A 12005-nucleotide genomic window follows, 5' to 3' on the forward strand; every position below is an offset into this window, starting at 1 on the left:
GGCCGCGCAGCCTCCTTCCCCAGCCGCCGCCGCGTCGGGGCTTCTGACAACCGGAAGTCACGTGAGCGACCCGGAAGTCCCGGGAACACGTGATCGAAGCCTTTTCCCGCCACCCTTAGAGGCACGGTTGCTAGGGAGACGGAGCGGTGACCCCCAGGGCCCCCTGGAAGTGTCGCGGAGGTTAGAGACGGGGAGGGCGGCGGCGGCGGGGCTCCGGGAGCAGTGGAAGGGAAGCGGCGAGGAGACGCCGCAGGTGGGAGCGGGCGAGGACGGCCTTCCGGGAGCCGGAGCCGCTCCGAGCCCGACCCGCCGGTCCTGCCTGTCCCCGGGAGCTAGAGAGGCTGCAGTTCCGCCCGGTGGTCGCGAGGGTACCGAGGGCCCCCGGGAAGTTCGGGAGAACTCCGGGTACAAGAAACCACGCAACGTTTCCAAAGCCAACAAGCAGCTTGTGTCCTGCCGTATTTTTTCTGATGCAGCTGAATTCTCAACGGTGTGGTTCAAACTCTGGGGCCGCCGGACGGGAACACCTGAGAGGACACCTGCGGTGCCAGCTGCTTCCCGCAACTGCACGGGCTCCTCGTGCGTGCCTTCCCCGCGCGACGCCCGACATTCCCAGGGCTTTCAGAGAGAGCCTGACGTCCTGTTTTGGCCTTCCACACGCGGACCCCTCAAGGGACGGTCGCCTTCCTTGTCAGCAAATACACATTCTTAAGTTAGGCCGTGACCCGGCTGCGAGGGCTCCTGGGTCCAGATCAATGGGTCCAGTATTACTGGACAATTACTACCAGGTTAGGTTACTTGCTCTGTAGAGGTGATCGCTCATGAATGGATTGTCAGTTTCTCAGCTTACATTTTTTTGAAGAAGACGGTTTAAGTGTGTTTATATGTGTGTGCTTTTAGTATAAAAACAGTGGCATCTCACAATTTCACATCTACATTAGTGAAGGAGTTGTACAAGTTGAGGGGAGGGGTGCAAAAAAAAGCAAGAGCCCTACCTCACAGTTTACTCCCAAATTCCAGCTGTAACATCTTATATTCCGTGTTTATTTTTTTTTTAAAGTTGATTCCTGGAAGAAAAAAATAGAAGAATACTTTTTTAAACAGTGGGTTATAATACTTTCTAAGAGTGACAACAAAGTCAAAAGTCATTAAGAAAATCAGGGAAAGACTATAATCAATTGGACTGTATACAATTAAGTTTCTAGATAGTAAACGTGTGTGTGTGTGTGTGTTTGTGTGTGTGTGTATAGTAATCCAAATTGAAAAGCAACTCACTCGGAAAAATGACATTTTAACATAGTCTGGACAACGGACTAGTATCTTTGATGTACACAGAATTTTTTTCTAGTGAATAGACACATTAGTAGAAGTATGAGCAAAGAACCTGAAAAGGTGATTCACAAAAAAAGTACAAAACGATGACATCTGTAAAACTATGCCCCCTAGTAATTGAAGAAAGGTATGTTTAAATAACAGTTACCTTTCAGTATTCACAATGGCAGTGTTTAAATGCATGTTATGTTGGATAAGAAGGAAGTATCTGTCATTCCTTTCTGGAGTAATGTAAAATATAACAACTTTTTGATGGACAGCAATTTGGCACAATGTAGCAAAAGTGATAAAAATAATGATCTTTTGACCCCCAAGTCTTTTTTTTTTTTTTGAGAGGATTTTGCTATAGGGCACGTGCGCTCCTCAGACAGACAGAGAGAGACAGAGAGATAGAAAGCTAGAAATCACCCCCCAGGGAGGATGGCCACACCGCTATCCCTTCTCCATTTTCCTTTCGGGATCTTGGGCATGCACGCACACGCACCCAGCGTGAGTTTTAAGCCACCAGGTCCGGGACGCGAACCGCAGTCAACTACATGGGAGTCCAGCGACACAGCCATTACGCTAACTGCTGGTCCCAAGAGCACAGCTAGTCAAGTATGGACGTGGGAGGGAGACAATGTTAATCAGCTTAACAATAATCCACAATCCTTGGACCAACTTTGACCCCCAAATCTTAAGAAACAATTTCGAGGTTTGCTTCTCATACATATTTATGGCATATATAATATATATGTGCTTTTTGCTCACAATTGGAGAAAAGTGGCAGAAATAAATATTATGAATTATGAACTAATTTATTATTAAAATAATATATCCATGTACTACTTAAAAGGTATATCAGTTCCTATCTTATACCAGGTGCTGTTTTATACAATGGCATGTTAGAATTTATTACATTCTAGTTTAGGGAAACAAATATGTGAAGTAATTAAGCAAACTTATAATGTGATGTTAGATAATGTCAGGATTTATATATAGAGAGATGTAGAAATATATCTCATTAAGGAGGAATAGGGACGGCTTTATTTATTTATTTATTTATTTATTTATTTTGGAGAAGTTTTTGCAATAGGGTGCGTGTGCTTGCCAGAGAGAGAGACAGAAAGCGAGAAATCACCCCCCAGGGGGAATGGCCATGCTGCAATCCCTTCTCCATTCTCCTCTCAGGATCTTGGGCATGCATGCACAGGCACCCAGCAGGTCCAGGACTCGAATTGTGGTAAACTACATGGGAGCCCAGCAACATAGCCATTGCACTAACTACTGGTCCCTAGATTAGCTTTTTTAGAACAAGGAAGTCCTCTTTGAAGAAGTGGCCTATGAGCAGGATGAAGTGAGAGAGTGACCCATGTGTGAGTATCTGGGAGAAAAGTTTCTTCCAGGCAGAGAGAAGCACAAGGCCTTGACATTATAAACTAGCAAGACCATAAGCAAGGATGACAGGGATAGAAAATGAGTCACAGAGTCTACCAGCCGGTAATGACTGGTGATGGACAAAATTTAGGTCCTCTAAGAACAGAGGAGTGTGTTGACCTTATTGATATTTTACAAGGATCAGCCTGGTCTTTGCCTGGGGCAAGGGTGGAGGCCTCCTCCATTTACTAAGCCAAGCCAAGCTGTGGAAGCAAGAGATAGAAGTAACTTGGGGAAGTGATACTGGTGGAGGTGAGAAGAGCTTAGAGTCAGGATGTGTAGATTACATTACAGCTGAATATTTAACGACACGAAAGTGTGTATGTTAAATTAAAAACATGCAGTGTGATCTCACTGAAAAATCATGAATAAGGGGCCAGCAGGTGGAATGGTGGTTAAAGCTTCCACATGGCAGACTGCAGTTCGAGTCCAGGACCTGGTGGCTTGCTTTCTCACGTTTTCTCTCTCTCTCTCTCTCTCTCTCTCTGGTGAGCACATGTACCCTATAGCAACTAAAAAATAATAAGTAATAATAAATCATCGATAAAATACATACATACACAGTACAAACACATATGTCAAAATGATTATCATATGTCCAGGTATGGGTTAGCAAAGCTTTATTTTTACTTCATTTTCTGTCTTTTACAAAGCTCAACTTTTTGGGTTGACTCCATGGCCTCCTGTTGTTTAGGCAGTTGGATCCCACATGGCCACTGTGGTTTGAGTCCTGGATGGAGGCTTGAAGATCCCACCAGGTGAGTGTGTCTGCCCAAAATATGGATGAGACAAATGAAAGAGATGGGATTTTTGGCATGACCATCTCCATAGGAAGTGCTTTCTTACTTTCCTTCTCTCTCTTTTGCTCTCTCTCTCTCTTACCCTAACAAGCACACGTGCCCACTAACAAACAAATTTTAAAAAACTAAAAGGAGGGGGAAATGGATGAGAAGTAATTGCAGTGACTTACTCCATAGGGGATGTTTTCTCCTCTGTCTGTCTCTAATGAGCACCCTGTAGCAAAAATAAAAACAATAAGATAATAAAAATAAGTAAAAGCTCAGTTCTTCTTTTCCCTAAGAATTATTTTAAAAATTAAGGAAATTAGAAGAGCAGACTAAATTATGGGATGACACAGGAATAAATATCTGTTTGGATTACAAAATCTGTTGATATAATTTAATCAGCAGTCTCTAGTTCTTTAAAAAACTTCTATATCTTAGATTTCTTTGAAATATTCTGTCTCTAGTTCACTAACAAACTTCTATATCTTAGATTTCTTTGAAATATTTCTAAAATAATGATGTTGAAATGATCCAGGGTTTATAGCTTCAAACTAATTTGAGAAAGTCATAACACTGGAATTAAAATACAGATTTAAAAAGTGGCTGACATGCATTTTATGAGACTTAACAGCTAACATTTATGTTATCTTTTGTAGCATAACAAATTACCCCAATTTCAAATTCAGCAGTTTAAAACAACTTTATTATTTCACAGTTTCTATAATCCAAGAAGTGGAAAGTGGCTTAGTTCTGGGGGTCTAGAATAGATCTTTTATGAGCTTTCAGTTAAGACTTAAACCTAGGGTGCAGTCATTTAAGACTTGACTGAGTTTGATGACAGCTGAAGGATCCCTTTCAAAGATATCTCACTCAGATAGTTCTACATGAAATGTCTCCATTTCTTACTGATTGTTGTTAGGTTTCAATTCTTTGCCTCATGGAGCTCTTCTTGGACTGTCTTGTGTGTACTTATGACAAGACTGCCACATGGCCAACCATGGTTAGAGTCTTAGACCTGGCAGTGTGCTTTCTCACTTTTCCTCTTCCTCTCTGTCTCTGCCTGGTCAAGTTAAAACAAATTAATAAGATATTATAAAATATATTTATTTAAAAATTAATAATTTTTAAAATTATTTTATTTATTATTATTATTTGAGTTTGCTACAGGACACGCTGGCCTCTTGTCCCCATCTTCTAAAGCAAGGATTATAAATAATTTCTGTTTATATTTTAAAGCCACCACAATATTAAACCATTACATAACAATGGATAGAGGATATTTATAGGCACCAAAAACTAAGAATTAGAAACTTTTGCACACAATTTTTAACAGAATGATATATTTTAATTTTTTTCTTAGTAAATAAATTTGAAAGATTAATTTTCTTTGAAAATAATCATAGCTATAAATATAACCCCATAATAGCTTATCAAATACCTTTCTTTTTAGAGGTCTTTGCCTTAGGGTGTATGTGCTTGCCTGAGAGAGAGAGAGAGAGAGAGAGAGAGAGAGAAGTCACCTCCCAGGGTGGATGGCCACACTGGAGTCCCTTTTCCTTCATTCTACTCCTGGGATTTTGGGCACACGCACACATGCCCTCAATGTGAGTTTGAAGCTACCAGGTCCAGGACTCCAACCATGGTAGGCCATCTGGGAGTCCAGTGAAGTAATCTCTATGTCATCTGCTGCTCCCAACTTAATAAATATATATTTTTTAAATCCAGTGATTATTCAGTAAGGCAAGTGAAAATGAAAATACTGCTTGGACAGTTTTTAAGAACTGCCACATCTGGCTAGTGCATGTACTCAAAAATCTCTCTTAAAAAAGAAAAATAGAAAGACCTACCAGAGTGTTATGTCCCTGTCAAACAAGAGCAAGGAACAGGCAGGTTTCATTTATGCAACCTTTTATTCAGAAATTCAGACCCTTGGTGAATTAAGCTCACGGGATAACATAAAAATCACATTGTTACTCAAGTGTTCATAGAGCAACATCAAATACCTATTGAGTGTAGTTTCTATTAGGTATTGTAAGGCAACTATATGCTATCTTTCAGGGTTATTTATTTATTTTGGAGAGATTTTTGCTGTAGGGCGCATGCACTCGCCAGAAAGAGAAAGATAGAAAGCAAGAAATCATCCCCCCAGGATGGATGACCACGCTGCTATCCATTCTCCTCCTTTCTCCTCTTGTGATCTTGGCACACACACACGCACGCCTGGTGTAAGTTTACACCACTGGGTCTGGGACTAGAACTGTGGTCGACTACAGGGGAGTCCAGCAACACAGCCATTATGCCAACTGCTGGTCCCAAGGTTATTTATTTTTTGAGACAGAGAGAAGCACCCTCCACAGAGTCTTGCACTGCTATTCACACCCCCTACCCTGTCTTTCCTAGCCAGCCAGGGTCATGGGCATACCCTTGTGTGCCTGGCGTGTACAAATCAAATATGAGAACTGACCTCTGATCTTCCATATGACTTCCAGCTTTGTAAGAACATTGTGCTACCCCTGTGGCATCACAGCTGGGCCTATATACTACTTTAAAATATGGAATTTAATGATATTTAAAATATCTTACTTTAAAAATAAATTGAAATGACTAAATTAAAAAACATTTTAGAAACAATTCAACTTTTTGCTGTTGTTTGTACAAATGATGTGATATAACAATACATTATGATAAATTTGACCCTGATTACACTGTGAAGAAAGTGAGCAAAACACACTGAATATCAATACTTAATGAGATGCCCATAGTAAATTAAAGTGAGTAAAGGTGGTGGTTCTTGTATTTTTTTTTTTTTTTTTTAGAATTTTTTTGCTATCGGGCATGTACGTTCACCTACAGAAAGAGAGAGAAAGAAAGTAAGAAATCACCCCCCAGGGGGATGGCCATGTTGTAATCCTCCTGCATTCTCTTCTTGGGATTTTGGGTATGCATGCACACACACCAATTTATGTTAAGGGATTATGGTGGGCCAAATTATGGGATTCAATATGGAAGAGATGGGATTTTGGTTTGACCATCTCCATAGGGGGTGCTTCCTTACTATACAACACACTCTGGTAATGGCCTCAGTTGACTAACAATGCGTTTTGTTAGCAGATGTCATTTGTTAATAGATGTGACCCAAGCACATCTTTGCTCAGTTGGCTGGCTCTCTGGCTTTCCACCATCACCAGGAGAAGCACTTCGTAAGTAACCACTGCCCTTCACCCTCAACTGCAGAATAAGACCCATGGAGCAGACTTTAGCTCACCTGGCAGGCTTAAGGCAATCCCAGGTGAGCCCAGCCAACATCACTAAACATCATGACATTGTTTGGTGGTGAACTCCTGAGTAAAAATGTAGGTGATTTTTATATTATCCTATGAGCTTAATTCATTTACTGTCTGAATTTCTGAATAAAATGTTGGCATAAAGAAAACCTGCCTGTTCCTTACACTTACTTGACAGGTACATAACACTCTCTGATAGTTCTTAAAAACTGAGTATGGGGAGTCAAAGAGGAGACATGAGGAATGTGCAGGACCACCAGCATAAGACCAGGGTCTTTATCCGGACATGACCTTGGGTGGCTGGATTGTTATGAGCAGAATGTCTTGGGATTGTTTTGAACTGAATGTTCCAAAGTATTGTTATAACAACCTGATAAATTCAGTAAGGACTTAAAACCTTACATCACAGAAGCAATAAAGTACCTTCAGGGCTGACCAGTATTGACTGGCAGTCCTCCTGTTTCTATCCTGTCTTCTTGTCTTTTCTTTAATCCTCGCCCCCCAACTTAGGAAATGTTGGCTGTTGGTGGGTCCAACACTGAGGCAACCGTTGACTAACAAATGCTTAAGCAGATTTTTATTGGTGAATTTTGTTTCTGAAGAATTATTTTACTTTATTATTATTTTTTGCTACAGGGCATGTGTGCTCACTAGAAGAAGAGAGAGAGAGAGAGAGAGAGAGCAAGCTGCCAGGTCCAGGACTTGAACCATGGTAGGCCATGTGGGAATTCGGCTGCCTTGCCATCTGCTGGCCTGGTGAATTTCATTTTTAAAGTAGTCATTATGTGATTAAATACTATTGAGGCCAGCAGGTGGGGTGGTGGTTAAGGTGTTGGACTCCCATATGGCCAACTGTGGTTCATGTGGACCTGGTGCCTTGAAAATCATGCTGAGTGCATGCGTATGTGTGGCCATAATCTTGAGAGGAGAACAGAGGAGAAGGTATTGCAGGGTGGCCATCCCTGCTGGGGGATGATTTCTTACTTTCTCTCTGTTGCACTGTTGCTAGGACACGTGCCTTATGACAAAAATCTAAAAACAAGATTAGATACTATAATCGCAAACATGACAACTAATTTGCATAAAAATAGAAATCTTACCTCAGTAAGTTTACAAATGCTGTGAAAAGCAACTCATTGGTGCTATTAATAGAATTAATTTGAATAAAAACAATGTAAATATTAAGATGTCAAAAAAGTCATGATGTATTTTTTTAAATGTTTTTTAATGCGAAAATGAGTCATGACTTTTCCCACAACCCAATATCTTAAATCCTTGCTTTATTTCTGGTTCTAATGAACTTTCACAAGGCAAATGACCAGTTAAATGTCATATGAGTTTTACTTACCTTTTAAAGAGAAGAGAAGGAGAAAGAAAAGCGAGGAGAGAAGTGAAGGAGAGAAAGAGGAAAAGAGAGAACGCAAAGCGGATCCTCATGCAGTGGCCCACCCACAGTCGCAGCCAGCATCCACAAGAGACGCCTCAAGACATGAACTCGGGACTTTCCCATGTGGGTGCAGCGTCACAGATCTTTGAATTACTGCTGTGCCACTGCTGGTCCATTATTAGTGTTGTTGTTGTTGTTGTTTTTTCCTTTGGAGAGATTTTTGCGATAGAGTGTTGTGTACTCACCAGAGAGACAGAGATAGAAATCAAGGAATCAGCCCATCTCAGGGGGATGGCCATGCTGCAATCCCTTCTCCATTCTCCTCTCAGGATTTTGGGCGTGCACATACACAAGCCTGGCACGAGTTTTAAGCTGCTGGGTCTGGGACTTGAACTGCCGTTATCAATGTGCAAGTCCAGTGATGTAATAGGACCATCTGCTGGTCCCTAGTAGTGTTTTGTTTTGATTTTTAAAAATCGTTTTTCCTTCCTCCCTCCCTCCCTTCCTCCCTTTCTTTCTTCCTTCTTTCCTTCCTTCCTTTTAATTTGACCAGAGAGGGGCAGAGTAAGAGAGAAAGCAAGAGAGAAAGTGAGAAAGCAAGCCGCCAGGTCAGGGACTCAAACCACAGTCGGCCATGTGGGAGTCCAGTGCCGTTAACCACCACATTGCCTGCCAGTTCCTGTAAGTGTTTTTAAATTATATTAGAACTAAATAATAGAGAAAACCTGAGATTTTCATCAGTCGAAGAGAGAAAGGAGGAGCCAGCAGTGGCAGGGATAAGCAACGTTCTTCCATACTAGCCCACATGGGTTCATGTTGGGAGGCTCCCTGTGCCCTGATTTGGCCTGACTGAGGCGGGGGATGCATCGTCTTGTGAGGACTGTTGAGGAGGGTTTCCATCTTTTGCCTTCCCTCTACCTCTGCCTCTCTTCATGGAACAAATTAATAAACCTTATAAAAGTAAAAAGTACTCAGAAGAAGTGTAAGTGCTCAGCAAGATTAGAGGGTATGTGATATAAATTATTTACAAATTAAGTTAAACAGCCATTGATAAATCTAAACTGGTATCACAGAACTTAAAAACTAGTAAGAGGGACCAGCAGGAGGGACAGTGATTAAGACACTGGACTCTCACATGGCCAGCTGCGGTTCAAGTTGTGACCTGCTGGCTTGAAACTACCACTGGGAGCATGTGCAAATCCCAGGCGGAGCATGGAGAAGGGAGAGCGATTTCTCACTTTCCCTTTCATTGTCTCTCTCTAGCAAGTGCACACACCCTACGGCAAAAACCTACAAAACAAACAAACAAAACCAGTAAGAAACCATTATATAAAATTTATTAAGTTATAAAATCAATATTAATTCCAATGGAGCGGTTAAAATTCATTAATATTTTTTGATAGGTCTTTTTCGTGTGATTCACTTTTGATAACAGATTTTATTTTCCCCTTTAGAAAATCAATTGGTGGGACCAGCAGTTGGTGTAATGGCTGTGTCACTGGACTCCCATGTAGTCGACCGTGGTTCGAGTCCCAGACCCGGAGGCTTAAACTCACGCCAGCTGTGTATGCGTGCTCAAGCTCCAGATGGAGGAGAAGGGATTGTGGTGTGGCCATCCCTCCAGGGGGTAATTTCTTGCTTCCTGTCTCTTTGTCTCTCTCTCTCTTTCTGGGAGTGCATGCGCCCTATAGCAAAAACCCCTTTAAAAAAAAAACAAAAACAAACAGAAAATCAATTCTTATCTAGGAAGCTAATTGCATTTTTACAGACTATCTGGAAACATGACAGTGAAGATGCTAATGGCCTTGATTGCAAGCAGAATAAAGTAAAATGAAATTTGGAATGTAAATAAACTGGAGAAGAAAAGCTTAAAGTTTTAGAAACACAATTAAAGAAAATATAATACACATTTTAAGTTCTAATGTTTTAATCTCTCTCGTAACTTTTTAAAAAAATCCAAATATGTTGGGACCAGCAGTTACATAATGGCTATGTCGCTGGACTTCCACGTAGTCGACTGTGGTTCGTGTCCCAGACCCAGTGGCTTAAAACTCACGCCGGGCGTGTGTGCATGTGTGCCCAAGATCCCGAAAGGAGAATGGAGGAGAAGGGATTGTGGCGTGGTCATCCCCCCTGGGGGGTGATTTCTCGCTTTCTGTCTCTCTGTCTCTCTCTGTCTGTCTGGCGAGCGCACACACCCTATGGCAAAAACCTCTCCAAAAAAAAAAAAAATTTCAAGCCCTGCACCTGATGGCTTGCTTTCTTACTTTCCCTCTCTCACTCTGATAAAATAAATGAATGAATAATTTTTAAAAATTAAATAATTATTTAAAAATAAAAATAACACTTGTAAAATATATGAAGTTGCTCGTCTATTGGCAGACAGGAATTCTACAAGAATTTAAGTTACATCATTTTATTGGATGCTCTTTTCAAAAAGGCAATTTTTGGTTAAAATTCGCCTCCTTGTGGTTGGTACGTGGCAGAGCACCTTGGCTGCTTTCTTTACCATTGGCCAGTGCTGAGTAATTGTGTACGTAAAAGGAGCTCACGGTGAAAAAACACAGCACCTTTGTATAGCAAGCGTCCTGTTTTGCTTTTTGAATTTAGAATTTTGGGGGAGTCGGGGTAGGTATTGGAGGAAGCATTAAAACTTCAAGGAGACCCTTAGCACTGCCAAGCTGTTTCTCGCCGAGGCTGCCGCCAGGTTTTCAGAGTAGGTACAGTATTTAAAATGAATAATTACTATTGAATATTTGCTTTATGATTGCATTTTAAAAGTCTTTCAGGCCGCACTGCATTTACTCTTTGGAAACGGAACACGAAAGTGGTGGAGGAGGGTTAGGGCAGGTGGAATTTCGCTACCAGTCCTGATTGGCTGACGCAGGGCGCGCGAACGCTAGATAGTCCCGGGGCTCCAAGGGCGACTCCCACAGCGTCCTTAGCAACCAGCCTCGGTCTGCAGCAGCCGCGAGCGCGGGTGAGTCTCTGTGGTCCAGCTTCTGCCGGCTCGGGAGCGCAGGTTATTGCCACGTCTCCCACGCCAGGCAACTGCGAGTCCCGGATGACCCTCGCCTGGGGCTCGGAGCCCCCTTTCTAAGGAACGAGCCGCCCTGGCTGCTGGAAGTAAACAGCTCCTTGCGCCCAGGCGGGGCGGGCCAGCCCAGCCCCTTCGCGCCGCCAGCGCTCCGCAGAGGTAGGGCTCCCTGAGCCTCGGGAGCCTCTGACGGCCCAAGGGAGGCGGGGCCGCTCTCACAGCGCTACCGGAAAATTCGCTTCGCTTCCTCCGGGCAATCCTAGTTCAGAATTACACTTGCTCTGCGGACGATCTCCACATCTGTAGTTGATGAAATGGGACTTTTTTTGTACACTCTTGGATTTCAAAAGTGAAAGTTCAAAAGTTTGGTTGTGTGTGTGTGTGTGTGTGTGTGTGCGCGCGCGCGCGCGTGCGTGCAAGCTTGCGCGTGTGGTCGGGGCCGGAAGGGGGCGCATTGGGATGTGAAATAAAAGCGGGTTTTTTTTTTCTTTCTTTTTTTTTTTTGGAGAGGCTTTTGCTATAGGACGCGTGCGCTCGCCAGACGCATGCACGCACAGGCGCCCAGCTTGAGTTTAAGCCACCGGGTCCGGAACGCGAACCAAGGTCGACTATGTGGGAGTCCAGCGACATAGCCATTACGCTAACTGCTGGTCCCATAAAAGCGTTTTTATAAGAAATTAATCTTGTTAAAACGGTCCCAGTCATGGATTAGGAAAAATTTCTAGGAAGGGATAAGACTACTAGGAGTCTCTTATTTACCCTAT

The 12005-nt window shown here is 42.5% G+C and overlaps 1 protein-coding gene across 4 annotated transcripts in view; it reads left to right on the plus strand.

Moving 5' to 3' along the window:
- Nucleotides 1-78: 78 nt before the first annotated feature.
- TMEM232 (transmembrane protein 232) overlaps nucleotides 79-12005 on the plus strand; it is a 315887-nt gene continuing 303960 nt past the window's right edge. The window contains exons 1-3 of one of the 4 annotated variants that reach the window (XM_014592682.2): nucleotides 79-180; nucleotides 3402-3506; nucleotides 6645-6733. The gene's annotated coding sequence lies outside the window, so the exon portion shown is untranslated. Of the gene's footprint in view, nucleotides 181-720; nucleotides 789-3401; nucleotides 3507-6644; nucleotides 6734-11121; nucleotides 11185-11205; nucleotides 11401-12005 lie in introns of those variants that run through there. The other 3 variants (XM_027765405.1, XM_006161109.1, XM_006161111.1) reach the window with 3 other exon arrangements.

The sequence above is a fragment of the Tupaia chinensis genome, unplaced genomic scaffold (assembly GCF_000334495.1).
Source record: "Tupaia chinensis unplaced genomic scaffold, TupChi_1.0 Scaffold138235_1, whole genome shotgun sequence".
NCBI lineage: Eukaryota > Metazoa > Chordata > Mammalia > Scandentia > Tupaiidae > Tupaia > Tupaia belangeri.